The sequence below is a fragment of the Coptis chinensis genome, chromosome 1, assembly GCF_015680905.1.
Source record: "Coptis chinensis isolate HL-2020 chromosome 1, ASM1568090v1, whole genome shotgun sequence".
Classification (NCBI taxonomy): domain Eukaryota; kingdom Viridiplantae; phylum Streptophyta; class Magnoliopsida; order Ranunculales; family Ranunculaceae; genus Coptis; species Coptis chinensis.
In genome coordinates, this window is record NC_141456.1 from 82317686 (window position 1) to 82339019 (window position 21334).

At 38.9% G+C, this 21334-nt stretch overlaps 1 pseudogene; it reads right to left on the reverse strand.

Annotated features, from left to right (window-relative positions):
• Positions 1 to 11381: 11381 nt before the first annotated feature.
• Positions 11382 to 11475, reverse strand: LOC147525467 (small nucleolar RNA R71; annotated as a pseudogene).
• Positions 11476 to 21334: the final 9859 nt, after the last annotated feature.

Consider the following 21334-nt stretch of genomic DNA (forward strand, 5'->3'; position numbering starts at 1 on the left):
ACAACAACAATCACAACAAGATAATGTTTGTTCCATTAATAACGAACCTAACACAGCTTGGTGACAAAACCCCAAATTCGGTTGGCGAAATAATCAACAACCTCCAAGGTTGTTTAGCCCAAATGTTAGGCCAACAAACAATTACAACCAAGGTCCACCAAGGCAAGGACAAGGTCAGGGTAATTATAATTATAACAACCAAGCTCAACCACGACAAGGACAAGGTCAGAGTAATTATAATAATTATAATACTAATAGAGGTATCGTTCCGGTAAATAATAACTATCAAAATCCACCCATTAATAATCAACGTGACGTAGTTCCTGTCACACAACCAGTAGCAAATCCTACTCCACAACCGGATCGTTTCGATCCCTTTATACAAACCCAACAACAGATTTTACAAGCCATCCAACTTTCCTTATAGCACTTAGCACAAGAGAAAAAGTACAACCCAAAGGTGTGTTTCCAGGACAAGTGATACCTAATCCTAAAACACCAAACACAGCCTTTGAGGTAAACGGTAATACTAGTAATGAAAATGCAAACGTAGGTGAGATAAATTCTATCACCACTCTCCGTTCTGGCAAAGTAGTTGATAACAAAGTAACTATCCCTATAGTTACCCCACCAGTAGTCCCTATACCGGATATCAAACTAGATACCGAAAATGATAACTGAAGATCCTACCCCTGTAGAGGTACCAGTTAAACCATAGCCTAAGAAACATAAAAGCAAGGTTAACCATCCTATTGATCCATATGCTAAATATAAAGGGAAACTACCGTTTCCTCATAAATTAGCTATGTTAAACAAGGATACAAATTTTGACGAGATTAGGGAAGTTTTTAAAAATCTAATGATAAACTTACCTATTCTTGAAGTGATTAAAAAGTTACCTCACCATGCTAAGTTTCTTAAAGAGTTGTGCATTACTAGGCGTAAGACAAAGATTCCTAAAGATGCCTTTTTAATTGAACAGTTTCCAACTTTAACGGAGCACAATGGAATCGTTAAGTACAAGGACCCTGGTCGTCCTACTATATAGTGCACCTTAGGGGATACTCACACTACCACTGCTTTATTAGACCTCGGGGCAAGTGTTAACTTACTCCCTTATTATTTATATAAACAAATAGGTCTACAGGAAATGCAACCTACAACAATGACGTTGCAATTAGCTGATAAGTCTATCAAGTATCCTAAGGGTGTAGTGGAAAATGTGTAGGTTAAGGTTCAGGATTTCTTCTATCCTGCGGATTTTGTTATCCTCGATACAGAAGTCGCTAACGATTCAATTCCGATCATTTTAGGGCGCCCTTTCTTGGCAGTGCCAATGCGCTTATAAACTGCCGCGATGGTTCGATGTCCTTGTCCGTTGGCCATCTTCCTGTTGAGGTCAATGTTTTTAAAACAGTCAAACAGTTTCCTGATACAAATATCGATGGAGAGGTTAGCATGATCGAGAGCTTAGCTCATGATTATTTCAAAACCACGTTTCGGATGACCAGATGCACGAATTCCTTTCCTTTGGAAGTTCCAACTTCAACAAGGACTCCTTGGATGTAGATGAAATTGAAGAAGATTTCCTTCAACTTTTTTGCAACTCTTCCCTGCCACATCGCGAGTCCCACCCTACCAACATCCATTTATCCCTTGACGCTATGACGGAAGATGAATTTTTCACCCTCTATCCCAGTGATTCTTTTGACCCACCTATTGAGGAATGACTGGCATATCTCAAGGCTTCTAATGATCTAGACCTTAGAGCTCTAGCTGACACTCATTCATCTTCCATCACCAATGTTCCCCACCTTCCACCTTTTCAATAGAACCTGGAGTTTGCGTTTGATCCTCTTGTTTTTCTGTGCTTAATGATTTTCTAAATCCTCTTAATACAGAAATAATTCCCAAGGGAAAGGCACTTGACACCTTCATTTTCAGAATTGAAACAGTACACACATTCCCATTTTTTCCATTCATTCCTTCTAAAACTTATCCATATCCAACATATCTTCCACAAACATCCATTTTCTCACGATTATTCACTTGGACACCCTCTTGTTCAATGAAGTAGAAGGTGCATGCGCGGTTACATTCAAGATCTATCAGACTTCATTTTCATTTCAATAAGTTGCGTTGTAGAGAATCTTGGTGCTTGATTCTATTTAGGGGTGCATTCCATGTTATTTATTTATGGAAAGACCCACAACTCTTTAGGTTGTTGATATATGGAAAACTACAGGGTATATATATATATCCAGTTATTTGTTAAAGTCTCGAGTATCTGACTATAAATGGCTCATTCTGTTGTTTGGTGTATTTCCTTAAAATTCCATATATTGGCAAGTGCACCATTAAAGGTAACCGGGACCTCCCTATAGAGTGTGTGGCTGTAAGTACCGAATCCTAAGTCCACGGTTAACATAATTCATGTTTTCCACTAGTGCATATTTTCTCGGTTGTTGAGTCATGTTCTTCTATGGTGTGAATTATGTATTTATTGTTTTTTTATTTTTCTTATATTAAATCTTATTCATAGAAAAAAATATAAAAAAATTGTTAAAATCGCAAACATAGTAATTTAGGAAGTCTCGGGAATCTGACTTTAAAAAACCCACTTTTAAAAACAAATTTTCTAAACGCTGTTGTCTAAAATTTATTTAGGGGTGGGGTATTCGTTTTCTGTCCTGGAGTGTTCAACTTTCCATTTTTGTTGTTTAGGCCATTTAATTGTATTTCGATTCGGGTTGACATTATCTATGAAATTAGAGTTCATTCGTTCGCATAACTTACGTCATGCACGCACTTCGAGACATTTCCCATCTTCTTATATATCTTCTACGGTCGGAATAGAGTGTTTTATGGATCATTGGATTGGAAATTCTCTCCTGATCATTTCCATAGCTCATTCGCAAAAAATCAGACCGATAACGAAGTGGCAATTTTAGTTTGAAGTTGCGTGAAAAATCGACAAAAATCGAAAAATCAAATTGGGCTTAGGCCCAAAGTCGTGCGCATGTGCCACGCACGTGCATCCCTTTCCTTCAAACCAACAGTTCACGATTTCCATCTTCCACCACCGCCATTAACAAGCTTTAAACCCTAACCAAATAAATAAATAAATAAATAAAACCTAAATACACCCACGCCCAAAGTTCAAATCAATTTCAAATCTTCTCCAAGCCTCTCACACACTAATTTTAAACAATTTAAACCACCAAAAACCACAAAAAATCCAAGAAATTTGAACTACCGCGCCACCACCATTGTTTTGTTTGTGAGGGAGTCCCAAACTCCATCCCCACATTCCATTTAAACCCCCAAATCGTTCCAAAATCCTAATGGCTCAAAGACGAAGGATTTTGTCGGAACAAGCGTTTACGGCCGACCGCTTCGCGCCGTTTTACGGTGACGAGATGATTAGGAGGAATTAGAATAGGTTGTGGTACTCGATAGATGATTTCTACCACTCCGATTTAGTAAAACAATTTTATAAGAAGAGAGAGTTGGATGTGAATATAATTTTTGTTAAGGTGGCCGGGAGGAGGAGAGAAGTATCTACTGGGTTGTTGGCTGAGATTTTAGGCATTCCGCCTAGACGCCATCTCGATGCAACATTACAGGAATCCCAATTTACTAGGATCGAGCCTTTGATGAATGCGACTGTTTTGGAAGGGAACTACAATGCGAGTTCGCATTGTGCTTGACAGTCATCTCTGCGAACCAACCAACTGGTTGTAGCTCAGTGGATTGGTAAGAATGTCATTGGGAAGGAGAAAGTGAGCGACATCGGTTTGACATGTCTGCACGTTATCTGGATATTGCAAGAGAAGAGGTATGAATTCTGTATCCTCGAGTTTTTGATAAATATGATTAGAGGAGTTGGGAAGAGTATTGCACCATTTCCTGCTTTAATTACAAATGTTGTCTTTGGGGAAACCAAGAACTGAGAGGACTATGTTGAAATTGCATTCAAATGAAACTATTTATATGGAGTGCATCCAAAAGACTTGGATGTTCTGGAGGATAGGGTGGTTGATTTGGATGAGAAAATGGAGGACATGACATGTTTGGATGAAGATGCCTTGGAGAGGTGTACGTCTGACTCAGAATGCATGTTAGTGTTGTAAACTGGCGTGCATTATATTTATGCTATTTGTGAAGATATACGAGATAGGTAGATTAAAATTCGAACGAAACAAAATACCCTTCAGACGAATTTTGAAGTGCTCGACAAGAGTAAGGCGGATCTCCATTATAACATGGAGATAGTCCTCCAGCGTTAGGTTGCGCATTATACAAAGATGAAGGCAGAGATGGAAGCACAATGCCTGTTCCGAGTAGAGATTCTACGATGCATGCCACCCTATGAGGGTTCTGTTCCAGATAAGTCTGAGAGGCATGAGCGTTGTCGTCAAAGGACGGATGACTCGAGCCCTTCTTCATCCCAGGCCCAATCTCCATCTCAGGATCCATCTTCATCACGTGGCTAGGTGATTCAAAAAAGTTGTTGTTTCGATGTTATTTAGTTATTTTTATTGTTTTTATTAGTTCGGATATTAAGTTTTTTTTTGAATTCTGTAGTTAAATTTGAATTTGGTTGTTAAATGTTGTTTGAATTTCAATTTTAATATAATATGGTTCTTTTCAAATTGTGTTATAAGAGCCCAAAACTGTAGTTTTAACCCCTTAATAATCATACTTTTAGACCAATTATGTGAATAATAAGTAAGAGTTAATACTGATTACGTGTTTTTATGCATTTCAGACTTCAAAGTCCATTATGTGCAGAAATGTGCCACTTTAGCGAGATAAAGGAGCAATGGTTGGTTGCTAAGGAGTTCTGTAATTAAAGGCCAAGATTCAAGAAGACAAAGCCTTTCTAAAGCCCGGTCAAAGCTGAAAAGTCAAATTCAACGCGAGCAGAAACAACACACAAAGTCAGCAGAACTTCCAAAGACCATATCTTTGGACTCAGACCTCGGAATTGGACCTACCTTATGTCAAAACGACCGGCTCGGAAAGAGATTTCCAATGGTCCAAGCCTTGACCCAATCAGAGGAGCAGAAGTGGACGAAACATCTGTCGAAGTCAACTACAGCTGAAGAGCCCATTTTGGACTAAAGAAATTGGGTTTTGGGCCCGATTTTCCGGCCCAAAACATGGCTCCAAGCCCATGCACGATTTTTAGATCTGAAAGTATAAAAAAAAAAAAAAGCTTAGCTCTTTGTTAATGGTAGATAGTTAGACCTAGATTAGAATTAGATTAGTTAGCCTCCATTAATGAGTTTTAGAACTTAGTTTAGAATTTCATTTCTTGTTTTAGGTTAATTTCTTGAATCATTGAATATCATTCATTAGATAAATAAAATAGTTATTATTCTTTTCATTTCGATTTTTGTTATTTCAATCTATTAGATCTAGTTTTAATTATTGTTGGTTACCATTTCTTAGTTGTTAATTAGATTTTAATTATTTTTTAATTTAGATTAGTAAATTTCGAATCTTGATATTATGTTTAGTTTAGATTCATATGGAAATGATTGCGAATGATTCTCGAAACCTCCATTAGAGGGGTTGAGAAGCCTTGATGAAAGCTTGATTCGATTATCGTAGAGTAAATTAAGTAATTTCTATTCCACTCTAGAAACGATTAATTAAGCCATGAGAATGGGTTTAATCGTTCACATGTTAGTTATGAATTGGTAGAAATGTCATGTGTAATTAGGGATTAGGAAGAACCAATTGTTTTAAGTTGATTCAAATTTCGATTCATTCTAATGATTAAATGGTTAGTGAGTTAAGGTGGAATCAATCCCCCCTAATTCCTTATTATAGAATCAACGTAGTATTTTCGTAGTTGAATCAATTATAGTTTGTATCTTGTGAGTAGTTGCATCGTAGTATAATTCCCCCTCGTAAAACTCTCATTAGACTTAAGACCGATTAGTTAACTAGAAAACATCACATGCTAAAGAACTAGAAGTGGAACGAACTTCCTACTCCACTATATCTGTTCAATAGAAAGAGAGTAGAAACTTTGATAAATATAGACTCGTAATAAGCTTTAGTTTACTTACGTTTTGAGTTTCATCGTTCATTTCGTAGGTAAATGAACTTTTATCATTTATCAAATGGCGCCGCTGCCATCTTAGTTTCACTTTAGCATTGTTTTCATAGTATAATTAGTCATTTTTAAGTCCCATTAAACCCACCCACCCTTGTTTGATTCATACTGTGGTTGTCCGTTTCAGCATTGAAAAGTTCCGAAAAATTACACGAACGCGACCCGGCTTCAAAGCGAAGCGCACCTGCAAACCTTGAAAGCAACCAGCCCCATATCGGCGACCTGCCCCTAAAACACTGTAACTTGAAGTTACGGCTTCGACAGCGAAGCGACGCACCGCCTGCTGAAATTTGCGGATTTCCACGGGTTTGTTTGAAGTTCGATTTTTTAAGTTTTTCAGTGTTTTAACTTGTTATATACACTGAACACGCGTAAACAAGACGTTATTCATAAGCGAAGCAAGGACGCAATCAGGTATTCCTTTCTTCCACACCTCGCATCTCCAGTTAGAGGTTTCTACTAGTATATCGAAATTGTTTGGAGTGTTGCATGTTTAGTTAAGTTCGACTTAGTCTTGCATGAGATTAAGGTCTGGTCGAAGAAAAACAACTAACGTAATTACACGACAACGTCAACAAACAAGTCTATCTAGTTTCCCACCCACTACACCTCTAGCTACTATTTCACACACACCACCGATATTATGGTGAAGAAAGAGAGACTCTCTCTCGACTTTTATAAAGCCTTGAGCGCGATAACCCTAAATCATGCATCGTTCTAGCATACCCGGTGGGGATTTCCGATCCCCCCAAATATATTTAATTTGTTACCCGTTTTCATGAAAAACCTTATCAGCACATGCGTAGGATTGAACAAGTCCTTACAACATTCCACCATCCTACGGTTGGTGCGGAACAAATTAAATTGAGGGTATTCCCTTTCACCTTAGGCGATAAAAGCTTTCTTGGTTAACTGCCCAAGCCTAATTCGTGGACTCGTGGGCCAAACTTGTTCAAATTGTTTATGGAACATTTTACCCACCCCTAAAGACGGATGAAATGCTTTCCAAGATTCACTTCTTTCGGCGTAATCCTCATGAATCATTTTCGAGGGCTTGAAATCGTTCACCGATCTCCTTATAGAGTGTCCACACCATCACCTAGCAAAAGACACGTTAGTTCGCGGCCTTTTCAAAGGACTTCTACACCACCATAAAGAAGTCCTAGACATAATGAATGGGGTAGTTTCCTAAGTAAAGGAGCCTCCAGAGGCATATAAATTTTTGGAAGATCAGACTAAGTGTAATAATAATTGGGGTAGTGACGATTACTCCCGCTCCGCTAGTTCTTCTTCAACAGTTAAGGCTACCAGTATGTTTGAGGTTAAATCAGATCCTGAGCTTAAAACTCTAATTGAATCCCTCACAAAAAGGTAGAGGCCATTTACAGTAAACAAAAAGCCTATCCCCGTCATGAATGTAAATTCAAATCCATGTAGTTTCTGTTGGAGTCCTGAGCATCCCGACTCCCACTGTCCTATAGCCTATGAACATTCTTGTTCCATTAATAGTGAACCTAATGCCCCTTGGAGACAAAATCCCAACTTCGGTTGGAGAAATAACCAACAAGTCACACCTACAGGGTACAATAATCAATATGTTAGGCCAACGCACAGTTATAACCAAGCTCCACCACAACAAGGACAGGATCAGGGTAATTATAATAATTATAACAACCAAGCGCAACCTCGACAAGGTCAAGCACAAGGTCAATGTAGTTATAATAATTATAATGCTAATAGAGGTATCGTTCTGGTAAATAATAACTATCACAATCCGTCCCATAAATAATCAACGCCAGATAGTTCCAAATACACCACCCATGACTACTACACCCACATAACCGGATCATCTTGACACCTTCATACAAGTGAGCCAACAACTTTTCCAAACCATGGCTCAATCTAACCAACACATTCTACAATCCGTTAATAATTTAAACCAACAGTTAGCCCAAGAGAAAGCTCCAACCAAAGGCGTCCGTTTCCAAAGCGCCAAGCGATACCCAACCCTAGAACAGCAAACACATCCTTTGAGGTAAACGGTAATACTAGTACGGAAACTACAACCGTAGGTGAGCTAAATACCATCACCACTCTCCGTTCTGGAAGAGTGGTTGATAACAAAGTAACTATGCCTATAGTTACCCCATCAGTACTCCCTACACCGGATATCGAACTAGATACCGAAATAGAAACTGAAGAACCTACCACTGTAGAGGTACTAGTTAAACCACAACCTAAGAAATAGAAAGCCAAGATTATACATCAAGTCGAGCCATACGCTAAATATAGAGCGAAACCACCGTTCCCCCAGAAATTAGAAATGCTAACCAGGGATACTAACTTTGAGGAGATTAGGAACGTTTTCAAAAATCTAACGATAAACCTTCCTTTTCTCGAAGCTATAAAAAAGCTACCTAGCCACGCTAAGTTTCTTAAAGAGTTGTGCACTACTAGGCGTAAGACCAACATACCTAAAGACGCCTTTCTAACTGAACAGTTCCCAACTTTATCCGAAAATAATGGAATTGTTAAGTACAAGGACCTTGGTCGTCCTACTGTACAATGCACCTTAGGAGATTCTCACACGACGGCCGCGCTACTAAACCTGGGGGCTAGTGTTAACTTACTCTCATTTTATTTGTATAAACAAATAGGTCTAGAGGAGATGCAACTGATAAGAGCCCAAAACTGTAGTTTTAACCCTGTAACAGTCTTACTATTAAACCAATTATGTGAGTAATAAATAAGAGTTAACACTGATTACGTATTTTTATGCATTTCAGGTTTCAAAGTCCATTATGTGCAGAAATGTGCCAATTTAGCGAGATAAAGGAGCAAAGGTCGGTTACTAAGGAGTTCCGTGGTTAAAGGCCAAGATTCAAGAAGACAAAGCCTTTCTAAAGCCCGGTCAAAAGCTGAAAAGTCGACGCGCGTAAACAAAGACACAAAAGTCGTGAGAACTTCCGAAGGCCATATCTTTGGACTCAGACATCGGAATGAGGCCTACCTTATGTCAAAACGACCGGCTCGGAAAGAGGTTTCCAATGGTCTAAGCCTTGATCCAATCAGAGGAGCAAAAGCGGACAAAAGTCTGTTGAAGCCAACTACAGTTGAAGAGGCCTTTTTGGACTGAAAGAATTGGGTTCTCTGGCCCAAAACATGGCTCCAAGCCCATGCACGATTTTTGGATCTGAATGTATAAAAACCAAAGCTTCAGCTCTTTGTTAATGGTAGATAGTTAATGGTAGATAAGAGGTTAGAAAATAAAAGTAGCTTAGAATAGAAAGTAGCCATTAGAATAGCTTCTAGATCTAGATTTAATTCTTTATGTTAAGTTTAGTTTCCAATCCAATTATTGTTTTAGATTAAACTCTAGAATCATTATTCTTAATTAGATTGATTAATAAAATAGCTGGTTTGTTAATTTCGATTCTTGTCATTTACATTTGTGTTAGATCTGATTTCATTTATTACTTGTTATTCAATTCTTAGTTATTAATTAGATTTTAATTATTGTTTAATTTAGATTAGTAAATTTCAATTCTTTATATTATGTTTAGTTTTAATTCAATCGGAAATGATTGCGTAATGATTCTCGGCTAAACCTCCATTAGATGGGGTTGAGAAGCCTTGATGAAAGCTTGATTCCGATTATCGTAGAGGCATCGTAATTTTCTTTCCACTCTAGAAGCGATTAGTTCACCATGAGAATGGGTTTAATCGTTCACATGCTAGTTATGAATTGGTAGGAATGCCATGTGTAATTAGGGATTAGGAATAACCATATTGTTCTGTGAAGCAGTTCAATTCGGATTTCGACGATTCGTCGTTAGTAGGATTAAGTCGAGTTAAGGTGGAATCAATCCCCCTCTAACTCCTTATCATAGAATCAATGTAGCATTCCCATAGTTATTTTGATAATTGACTAGTTGCATCTTGTGGGTAGTTGCATCGTAGTCTAGTTGCCACTTCGTAAATCTCTCATTAGACTTTAGAGTTAAGAGTACTTATACGTAGAGAACATGCACATGCGGAAGGACTAGGAGTGGAACAAACTTCCTACTCCACTATATCTCATAGGATTGAGAGTAGAATCTTTGATAAACATATACGAGCATAAGATAGTTTTAGTTTACTTACGTTTTGAGTTTTATCGTTCATTTCGTAGGTAAACTATTCATTTTATGTTTTATCAAATGGCGTCGCTGCCATCTTAGTTTCACTTTCGCATTGTTTTCATAGAGTAAGTACTTTTCTTAAAGTCCCATTTCACCCACCCACCCTTGTTTGATTGATACTGTGGTTTTCCGATTCAGTGTTGAAAAGTTCCGGACAAAAATACACCGAAGCCGATCACCCGGCGCTTATAAGGAGCGCACTGCCCCTATAGCTGGAACATTGAGCTGACCCGATTCGTGTGGAGCGACCACCCTAAAAACACTGTAATTTGAAAATTACACGGAGCGCCGCGCCGCTATGAGAGCGCACCCGCGCCCTTTGCTAATTTTTCCAGAATTCTACAGTTTTGACTCGAACTTTGATTTTTCAAGTTTTTCAGTGTTCTAACTTGTTATATACACTGAACACGTGTAAACAAGACGCTATTCATAAGCGAAGCAAGGACGCAATCAGGTATTCCTTTCTTCTGCACCTCACATCTCCTGTTAGAGGTTTATACTAGTATATCAGAATTGTTTGGAGTGTTGATGTGTTTAGCTAAATTTGGTTTTAGACTTGTATGAGATTAAGGTCTGGCCGAACAAAAACACCGAACGTAATTACACAACAACGTCAATAAACAAGTCTATCTAGTATACCACCCACTACACCTCTAGCTACTATTTCACACACATCACCTGACACAATGCCCGACGAATAAGAGACTCCTCTCTCTGACTTCTACAAAGCCTTGAGCGATAGCCCCAAATCTTGCATCGTTCTAGCAGACCCAGTGGGGGATTTCCGAATCCTCCCAAATATTTTAATTTAGTTACCCGTTTTCATGGATTAGACCATGAAAAACCTTATCAACACATCGTAGGGATTGAACAAGTCCTAACAACATTCCACCATCTTACGGTTGGTGCGGAACAAATTAAACTCAGGGTATTCCCTTTCACCTTAGCCGATTAGGCGGCGTCTTGGTTAACTGCCCAAACGCCTAATTCTGTGGACTCGTGGGCTAAACTTGTTTAGTTGTTTATGGAACATTTCTACCCACCCCAAAAGACGGATGAGATGCTTTCCAAGATTCATTTCTTTTAACAAAATCCTCATGAAACATTTTCAGAGGCTTGGAATCGTTTCACCGATCTCCTTATACAGTGTCCACATCATAACTTAGCGAAAGACACGTTAGTTCGTGCCTTTTTCAAAGGACTTCTACACCACCATAAAGAAGTCCTAGACATAATGAATGGGGGTAGTTTCTTAAGCAAAGGAGCCTCGAGGCTTATAAATTTTTAGAGGATCAAACTAAAGCGAAATAACAATTGGGGGGGTAGTGATGATATCCACCGCTCTGCTAGTTCATCAAATACAGTTAAGGCCACTGGTATGTTTGAAATTAAACACGATCCAGAGCTTAAAACTCTAATCGAATCACTCACTAAAAAGGTAGAGGCCATTTCTATTCAACAAAAGCCTATCCCCGTCATGAACGTAAATTCAAATCCATGTAGTTTCTGTTGGAGCCCTGAGCATCCCGACTCCCACTGTCCTATAGCCTATGAACAGGCTTGTTCCATTAATAGTGAACCTAACACCCCTTGGAGACAAAATCCCAACTTCGTTGGAGAAATAACCAACACGCCACACCTCCGTGGTACAATAATCAATATGTTAGGCCAACACAAAGTTTTAACCAAACTCCACCACGATAAAGGATTGTGGTCGGGGTAATTTTAATAATTATAACAACCAAGTGCAACCTCGACAAGGTCAAGCACAAAGTCAAGGTAGTTATAATAATTATAATGCTAATAGAGGTATCGTTCCGGTAAATAATAACTATCAAAATCCACCAATAAATAATTCACGTGAAATAGTTCCAGTCACACCACCCGTGACTACTACACCCACACAACTGGATCGTCTTGACACCTTCATACAAGTAAGCCAAAAACTTTTCCAAACCATGGCTCAATCTAGCCAACAGCTTCTACAATCCGTTAATAATTTAACCCAACAGTTGGCTCAAGATAAAGCCCAACCCAAAGGTGTGTTTCCAAGTCACGAAATACCTAATCCTAAAACAACAAATACAGCCTTTGAGGTAACCGATAATACTAGTAATGAATATGAAAATGTAGGTGAGTTAAAGGCCATCACCACTCTCCGCTTACGGTAGAGTGGTTGATAACAAAGTAACTATGCCTATAGTTACCCCACCAAGAGTAACCCTACACCTGCTATTTTACTAGATACGAAATAGAAACCCAAGACCCTACCACCGTAGAGGTACCGTTACAACACAACCTAAGAAACGAAAGCCATGGTTAAACATCCAGGTGATACTATTGCTAAATATAGACAGAAACCACCGTTTCCACAAAAATTAGCCGTGTTAACTAGGGATACAAATTATGAGGAGATTAGGGATGTTTTCAAGAATCTAACTATAAACCTTCCCTTCCTCGAAGCTATTAAAAAGCTACCACACCATGCTAAGTTTCTTAAGGAATTGTGTACTACTAGGCGTGAAGACAAATATACCAAAAGACGCTTTTTAACGTAACAATTCCCAACTCTATCCAACATAATAGAATTGTTAAGTACAAGGACCCCGGTCGCCCCTATCAGTCTAATGCACCTTAGGAGATTCTTATACGACGACCGCGTTATTAGACTTGGGGGCTAGTGTTAACTTACTCCCATTTTATTTGTATAGACAAATAGGTCTAGACGAGATGCAACCCACTAAAATGACGTTGCAATTAGCTGATCGGTCTATTAAGTATCCTAAGGGTGTGGTCAAAAATGTTCTGGTAAAAGTTCAAGATTTTTACTATCCGGCTGATTTTGTCATCCTCGATACAGAAGTCGTTAACGACTCTGTCCCGATCATCTTAGGGCGTCATTTCCTGGCAACTGCCAATGCGCTCATTAATTGTCGCGATGGTTCAATGTCCATGTCTTTTGGCCATCTTGCTTTGAAGTCAATGTTTTTAAAACAAAGACACACGCACCCGATTCGCCTATGGATGGAGAGGTTAGCATGATCGAAAGCTTTGCTCGAGATTATTTCAACAACATGTTCCCTGATAATCATATGCCCAAATTTCTTTCCTTTGGAAGTTTAGACTCCAACATTTCCATCCTTACTCTAGTCGATACACATATTATGGATGAGGATGAGATAGATGACTTTCTCAAAGATGTAGAGGACTATCATAGTAATGAGGATATGACCAATCTAGATGAGCAATTTGATGAGTTTCTTAGAGCAGGTGATAATTCATCCTATCAAGAACTACTTTCCACAACATCCACCTCGGCTTCCCTCCTTCCACCCTTTCAAAGGAATCTCGAGTTTGCACTCGATCCTTTTGTTTCTTCTGTGCTTCATAATTTTTTAAATCCACCTAGTAAACAAATACTTCAGAAGACAAAAGCGTTTGACACCTTCATTTTCCGACTTGAGACAGTCCCTACACACACCATGAATGAGTTTTGTGCTAAACCCACATCCTTATTTTTTTACATGCTATCCTTCTACAACTTATCCATATCGACCATATTCTCCACAACCATTCACTTTTCCACACTTATTTACTAGAACACCCACTCGTTCAAAAATGAAAAAGAAGGTGCATGCTAGGTTACGTAATAGGGTGATCCGACTTCACTTTCATTTCACTAGGTTGTGTCAAAGGAAATCTTGGTGCTTGATTGTGTTTGGATATATTTTCTGTGATATTTATTTATGGAATGATCCACAACTATTTCGGTTGTTGATATATGATAAACTGCATGTTCATACATATGTTTAGATAAAGTCTCGAGTATCTGACTATAAACGACTCAACTTTTGTGTTTGGTGCATTTCCTTTCATTTCCATATATTGGTGAGTGCACCATTAAGGTAACCGGGCCCTCCCTACGGAGTATGTGGCTGTAAGTACCGGATCCTAAGTCCACATTTAACATAATTCACGATTTTCACTCTTGCATGTTTTTCTCGGATTTTTTAGTCATGTTTCTCTATGGGGTGAATTATGTCTTTCTTGTTTATTGTTTTTGTTTTTTTAAAAGTATAAATATATATATATATTAATCTAGGAAGTCTCGGGAATCTGACTTTAAAAGACTCACTGCTAAAAACAAATTTTCTAAACTTCGTTGTAAAAAAATTTGTTTGGGGGTGGGGTGTTCGTGTTTCCGTACTAGAATGTTTATGTCCTATTATAGTTGCTTAGGCCATTTAATTGTATTATGATCCGGGTTGACATAATCTTGAATTTAGAGTTCAGTCGTTCGCATAACGTATGTCATGCACGCACTTCGAGGCGTTTTCCACTATCTTATATGTCATCCACGGTCGGAATATAGTGTTTTATGGATCATTGGATTGGAAATTCTCTCCTGATCATTTCCATATCTCATTCACAAAAATCGAACCGGTAACGAAGCGGCAATTTTGATTTGAAGTTTCGCGAAAAAATCGAAAAATTCACAAATTTTGATTTGGGCTTGGGCCCAACCAGCTTCACCGACAAATAAGACTTCGCGACTCCTTACCTTTGGCCAACGATGGGTCATCTTCTCGAGAACTGCCATTAACGCCACCAAAGCTTCCAAAACCTAAAAAAAATAAAAATAAAAACAAAACCAAATTACCACGCCCACAATCCAAGACCCAACCCAAATCGACTCCAACCGCGACGCCCACAACCTCCACCAATTTTCATCAACAAAAACCACCGGAAAATCAAAATAAAAAAAAAATTGGTGCTGCCGCGCCACCACACCACCACCACCATCGTTCTTTTTAGTGAGGTATCCCTCATTGCTTCCCCCTACCTTCTACAAACCTCAAACCGTATTCAAACTTCCAATGGCTCAACAACGCCGAATTTTACCAGAACAAGCTTTTACTGGCGACCACTTCGCGCCGTTTTATGGTGATGAAATGATCAGTAGAGACTGGAATAGCTTGTGGTACTCGACTGAAGCCTATTACCACGAAGACTTAGTCGGGCGGTTCTACAATACGAGGGAGTTGGAGGGACTAGGATTTTTGTTACGGTGGCGAAGAGGAGGAAGGAAGTGACTACTGGGTTGTTGGCGGAGATTCTAGGCATTCCGCCTAGAATCCATCTAACTGTCACGTTGCAGGAGTCCCAATATAATGGGGTAGAGCCATTGATGAACGTGGCGCTTCGGAAAGAACTACAATCTTGAGATCGCGATATGTTCGTCAAGCATCCCTTAGAACCAACCAGCTGGCAGCAGCTCAGTGGATTGGTCGGAACGTCCTGGGGAAGGAGAAGGTTAGCGACATCGGCCTGAACTGCCTCCACATCTTATGGATACTCCAGGAGCAGAAGTACGAGTTCTGTATCTTGGAGTTTTTGCTTAGCATGATTAAGGGAGTAGGGAAGTCTGTTGCACCTCTCCCTGTGTTGATAACTAAGATCATGCTGAAGTTGAAAGCAGCTCAGGCGTCTGATAGGTCTCACATCACCCTACACCGAAACCCTCGCATCTATAAGGAGTGTGTCCAACGAGTTTGGAGGCTGCCTGAGGATAGAGAAGAAGACGAGGAGGATGGTGGAAACGAGAATGCCGAGGAAGATGGGGGAAATCAGAATGCCTCGGAGGATGAGGAGGACTTGACTTGTTTTGATGCGGATGCCCTGGAGAGGTGTTGGTCAGATGCAGAATGCATGGCTGTGATTCATCGTGGCATGCGTTCGCTCAACACTATCTGTGAAGACCTCCGGACTCGACGGGCAACTATCCATCATAACTTCGAGATCCGCACCCAGAGAGGATGAGAGGTGGGAACGGATGAGGGCCGAGCTAGAAGCTCGGCCGCCCGCCCGAACCGACATGCTTGCACGATTCCCACCTCACGGGGATTCTCCTTCTGAGGACACACCATCGAGGCACAAGCGTCGTTGCCGAAGGACGAATGGTGCTGGCCCATCGGGGAGCTCGGGGAGCCATCTCGAGCTGTGCCCTCCGCTACCAATGCAGGGGTGATTAGGGATAGTATCATTTGATGTTCTCTTTTTTATTTGTAGTTTCATTATTGTCACTTATTTTCATGTAAGTTTTATTTCCGTAATTTGAATTTTGTAGTGAAATGTACTTGAATGAAAATTTTAATATAATCTTGCGGTTATTTTCATTATCGTGGTTGTTTAATATTGATCCCACCTTCCCAAATTGTTTGGGGGTGGTTTTATCTATTCCAAAGATGATTTTTATATGACCCTCGTCTTAGAATTTATTGCGGAGTCAAGGTGAAAATATGGCCGTTTAGGCATATCTATGAATAAGTATCATTGTAGGATGAAATCTCGATTAAATAGGTAGATTCTATCATAAATTCAACCTAAAAGATACTAGGTTTGTTTTAGAATCAAGAAAATGAGTTGTTTCCGTTTCGGGTTTGGAAATCTTGGTATTTCCGGAAACTGCCGTAAAAACTTTTTGGCAACTTTCCGATCCGTTTTAGCAACTTAAAACCTATATAAACTTCATACATTCTACATTCTACACTCACAACTCACACTACACCTAACCTCCATCACTCACCTTTCACTCCCACGATTCCCACGTTTCATCTCATTTTCCGAAGTTTCAAGAACTCCGAAAGCACTCAAGCTTCTACAGAGCGCATTTCGCTCGGCCGCAATTTTCAGTTTTTTGTTAGAGCTTTTCGCGAAGGCTTGACCAGCGACCAGCTTAAACACTGGAATTCCAAATCTTCGAGTGCACTTTCAAGGCTTCTAAGAGAGAGCGCACTCGGCAGCTGACTTCTGTGGACCAGAAAAATTCCAGTTTTCTGTGGGTAGTTTCCGGTTCATTCGCAGCTATTACAGAGCGTAATTTTGAGATGACATCTCCAACATTGATACCGGAACACTCTTTCGAGGATTTGTTCCAAAGCACTACTTATGGTGCTTGGTTTTCATGAGGCGATCACATACGTTAGCTGGGAGCCGCTTATGGTAAGACGATGCACTTTATTCTCCAACACTAGCATCTTATTTTTACGATAACTGCATTTTCTTTGAAAGACCAGATGGAGAACAAGTGTTCTCCATCAACATTGATAATGAACCAATGGAAATTACCAGGTTCTTGCTAGCATTTGTTCTTGGACTTGCTATGCCCGCTGAAATACAAGACCCATGGTGCTATTGGGTAGATAATATGTATGTCTACACTTATGAGTTTTTGCATGAGTCCTATGGGGCAGGCATTTTCCGTATCGAGGACCAAGGGGACTATAATGTCGCCTTTGGTAGCCTGTCCATGAACATAGGAACTGTTATGTTTTGGATCATGCTAAACATTTTAGGGGAATGGCGTTTTTCTTCTGTGAATGATGCCACTTGCAGCGTCTTCCTTGCTTTAGCCACGAGACGTATGTGTCATGACCTTCCCCGAACCTTGATGTCTAGTTTAGCTCGATCCCATAGCATGAGGCATAAGTTCCTTCTTATGCCCGTTCTAGTTTCCCGTATTATGCTATGTTTCTTTCCTATTTTTTGTACATGTTTCACGGATTGGATTACGGTCGACATTGTACGACCCACCAATAGTATTATTCGATCTTTTCGTGCAATGACTTGGCACAGGTGGAGGATACAACCTCATCAGGATGCACCCTACACCCGTCCGGACCAAGTAGCTCTTAATAGGTTAGCAATAATAGATGATAAATGGCGGAAGCCCGGCAAATTATCATGGCATGGCAGGATCTAAAGGAACCTCACTTCTTTATAGAAGAAGAGGATGAGGAAGATGATGAGTAATCGCGGGGAGATAAGGTAAGTTTTCATTCTAGTTAGTGTCTGCTTATGTCCCAAGCAATTTCATTCTTGTTAACCCCAGAATGGGTAGAACTCGTATAGAGTTGTGTCAAGTTTTTATTTCCTATGTTAGTATGCGTTCTAACTTTATTTTGCGGATGTTCCCTGAATTTCACACATTTTCAATGGTATTTTTCCTACCCTCTTTATTTACAATACTTTGAGGACAAAGCATGCTTCTTGTTTGGGGGCATAGAAACACGTGTAATTAAGGCATCTGTTAGGATATAGATATGTATAATATGCATTTGTTTTCTAGTTAAAATTTCAAAAATTCAAAAATATAAATAAATAAGTTCATGCTATACACTTAGGAATATTGGTATTGTTTTCCTTCTCTATGCTCTTAACAATCTAGAAGTCTCACGTAGCTTTTGCATCAAAATAATTGTTAGAAACTTAGGTTACTATGTAGGTAATAATCTTTGCATCTATCTATAAATATATTACATGAGTATCTATGATTGTTAGCAGTAAGTTTATGAAATCTAGGCTAGAGTACTTATTCTACAAATCCTGTGAGAATATAGCCTAAAGCCTTATATGAGCGAAACATTTGAGAAATGACACAAGGGAGAAGTAAAATCCGGATAGAGAAATCACACGTCCACTTGCTTGATCACTAAACCATATCCTAAGCGAGAATTTAGGCCCTCTTTGGATCGATATAGCCGAGAAATTCAAACTCCGTGAATTATTTTTTCAGCTAGTTAAGCCCCTCTAAGCCTTTCTTTAGCCTTTCATAAACCACAAATCCTTTACCCATTACAAAAAACAAAACAAAATAAAAAATTCAACCTACCCAATCTAGAATAAGTCTGAGAATAGAATGAGGAAGAAAGAAGAAGAGAAAAACCTGTGTAAACAAAAGTTAGTTAATTGCTTCAGAAAATAAAGAAAAGAAGTTTCCATCCAAAGGAAAGAAAAATAAAAATAGAAATAAAATAAAAACTACAAAAAAAAAAAAAAAAATAAAAGGAGTCAAAAGCCAAAGAAAAAGAAAAAAATATGGCTAAGGATGGAAACAAAGTATAGAAGCAAAAGAAAATAACAAGGTTTTCTCTAAGTTACATAATATGAAAACTCTATTATCTCAGACTTGTCCTTTTTGAATATCCATTTCTTTCCTTCTTAAACCATCTCCTAATCCCCGCAACACCTAATAAAGACCTCTAGCTCAATTAGGAATAGGTTAGTGTGATAGTAAATGGCAGATGTGTTTGATCGACTCCGGGTTCCTTGTTGTCATTGAGATTGTAAGGTAAAGTGTGCCCACTACACACTGGACTAGCGGAACTTGAGTGGAAAAATCAGAGTGTTGTATCTTGACTATTATTGTGAGAACCTATTTAAGGACGCTATTCCGAGTTTCAGAAACGAACCTGCTAGGCATTTCATAGTATTACTCATTGTATATATGTTTATTGTAGATGATTGATTATTATGCATATATTAGCTTAGGTTTCGACTTGATTACTCTATATGCATTGCTAGTGAGAGGTATAGTTAATTTAGAGCATGAATAAGGAAACAATAGCTTTATTTCTTAGTCGTTGTAGTATAGATGAAGTTTGTGAGTACCTTCATCGAAAACTCTCACGAGGCTATAACTTCGTCCACTAGGGAATTCCTAGTGGTTTAAGCGCCTTGTTGCATATGGTCAATGCAATCGCACTCAAATAAACGCAGAGTAGATAGAACTCCATTTTTGGTCACTTATTCTAATTTCTCATCTTTGCTTGAGAACAAGCAAAATGCTGTTTGGGGGTGGTCCGATAAGAGCCCAAAACTGTAGTTTTAACCACAGAATATCATACTATTAGACCAATTATGTGAGTAATAATTAAGAGTTAACACTGATTACGTGTTTTTATGCATTTCAGGTTTCAAAGTCCATTATGTGCAGAAATGTGCCACTTTAGCGAGATAAAGGAGCAAAGGTCGGTTACTAAGGAGTTCCGTGATTAAAGGCCGAGATTCAAGAAGACAAGGCCTTTCTAAAGCCCGGTCAAAAGCTGAAAAGTCGACGCGGGTAGAAACATCACACAAAGTCAGCAGAACTTCCGAAAGCCATATCTTTGGACTCAGACCTCGTAATGGGGCCTACCTTATGTCAAAACAACCGGCTCGGAAAGAGCTTTCCAATGGTCTAAGCTTTGATCCAATCAGAGGAGCAGAAGCGGACAAAAAGTCTATTGAAGCCAACTGCAGCTGAAGAGGCCTTTTTGGACTGAAAGAATTGGGTTTTGGGCCTGATTCTCTGGCCCAAAACATGGTTCCAAGCCCATGCAAGATTTTTGGATCTGAATGTATAAAAACCAAAGCTTCAGCTCTTTGTTAATGGTAGATAAGAGGTTAGAAAATAAAAGTAGCTTAAAATAGAAATTAGCCATTAGAATAGCTTCTAGATCTAGATTTAATTCTTTATGTTAAGTTTAGTTTCCAATCCAATTCTTGTTTTAGATTAAACTCTAGAATCATTATTCTTAATTAGATTGATTAATAAAATAGCTGGTTTGTTAATTTCGATTCTTGTCATTTACATTTGTGTTAGATCTGATTTCATTTATTAATTGTTATTCAATTCTTAGTTATTAATTAGATTTTAATTATTGTTTAATTTAGATTAGTAAATTTCAATTCTTTATATTATGTTTAGTTTTAATTCAATCGAAAATGATTGCGTAATGATTCTCGGCTAAACCTCCATTAGAGGGGGTTGAGAAACCTTGATGAAAGCTTGATTCCTATTATCGTAGAGTCGTCACAATTTCCTTTCCACTCTAGAAGCGATTAGTTCACCATGAGAATGGGTTTAATCGTTCACATGCTAGTTATGAATTGGTAGGAATGCCATGTGTAATTAGGGATTAGGAATAATCTATATTGTTCTGCGAAGCAGTTCATTCGATTATTAATTGGATTAGTAGGATTAAGTCGAAGTTAAGGTGGAATCAATCCCCTTCTAACTCCTTATCATAGAATCAACGTAGCATTCCCATAGTTATTTTGATAATCGACTAGTTGCATCTTGTGGGTAGTTGCATCGTAGTCTAGTTGCCACTTCGTAAATCTCTCATTAGACTTTAGAGTTAAGAGTACTTATCGTGAGAGAACATGCACATCGGAAGGACTAGGAGTGGAACAAACTTCC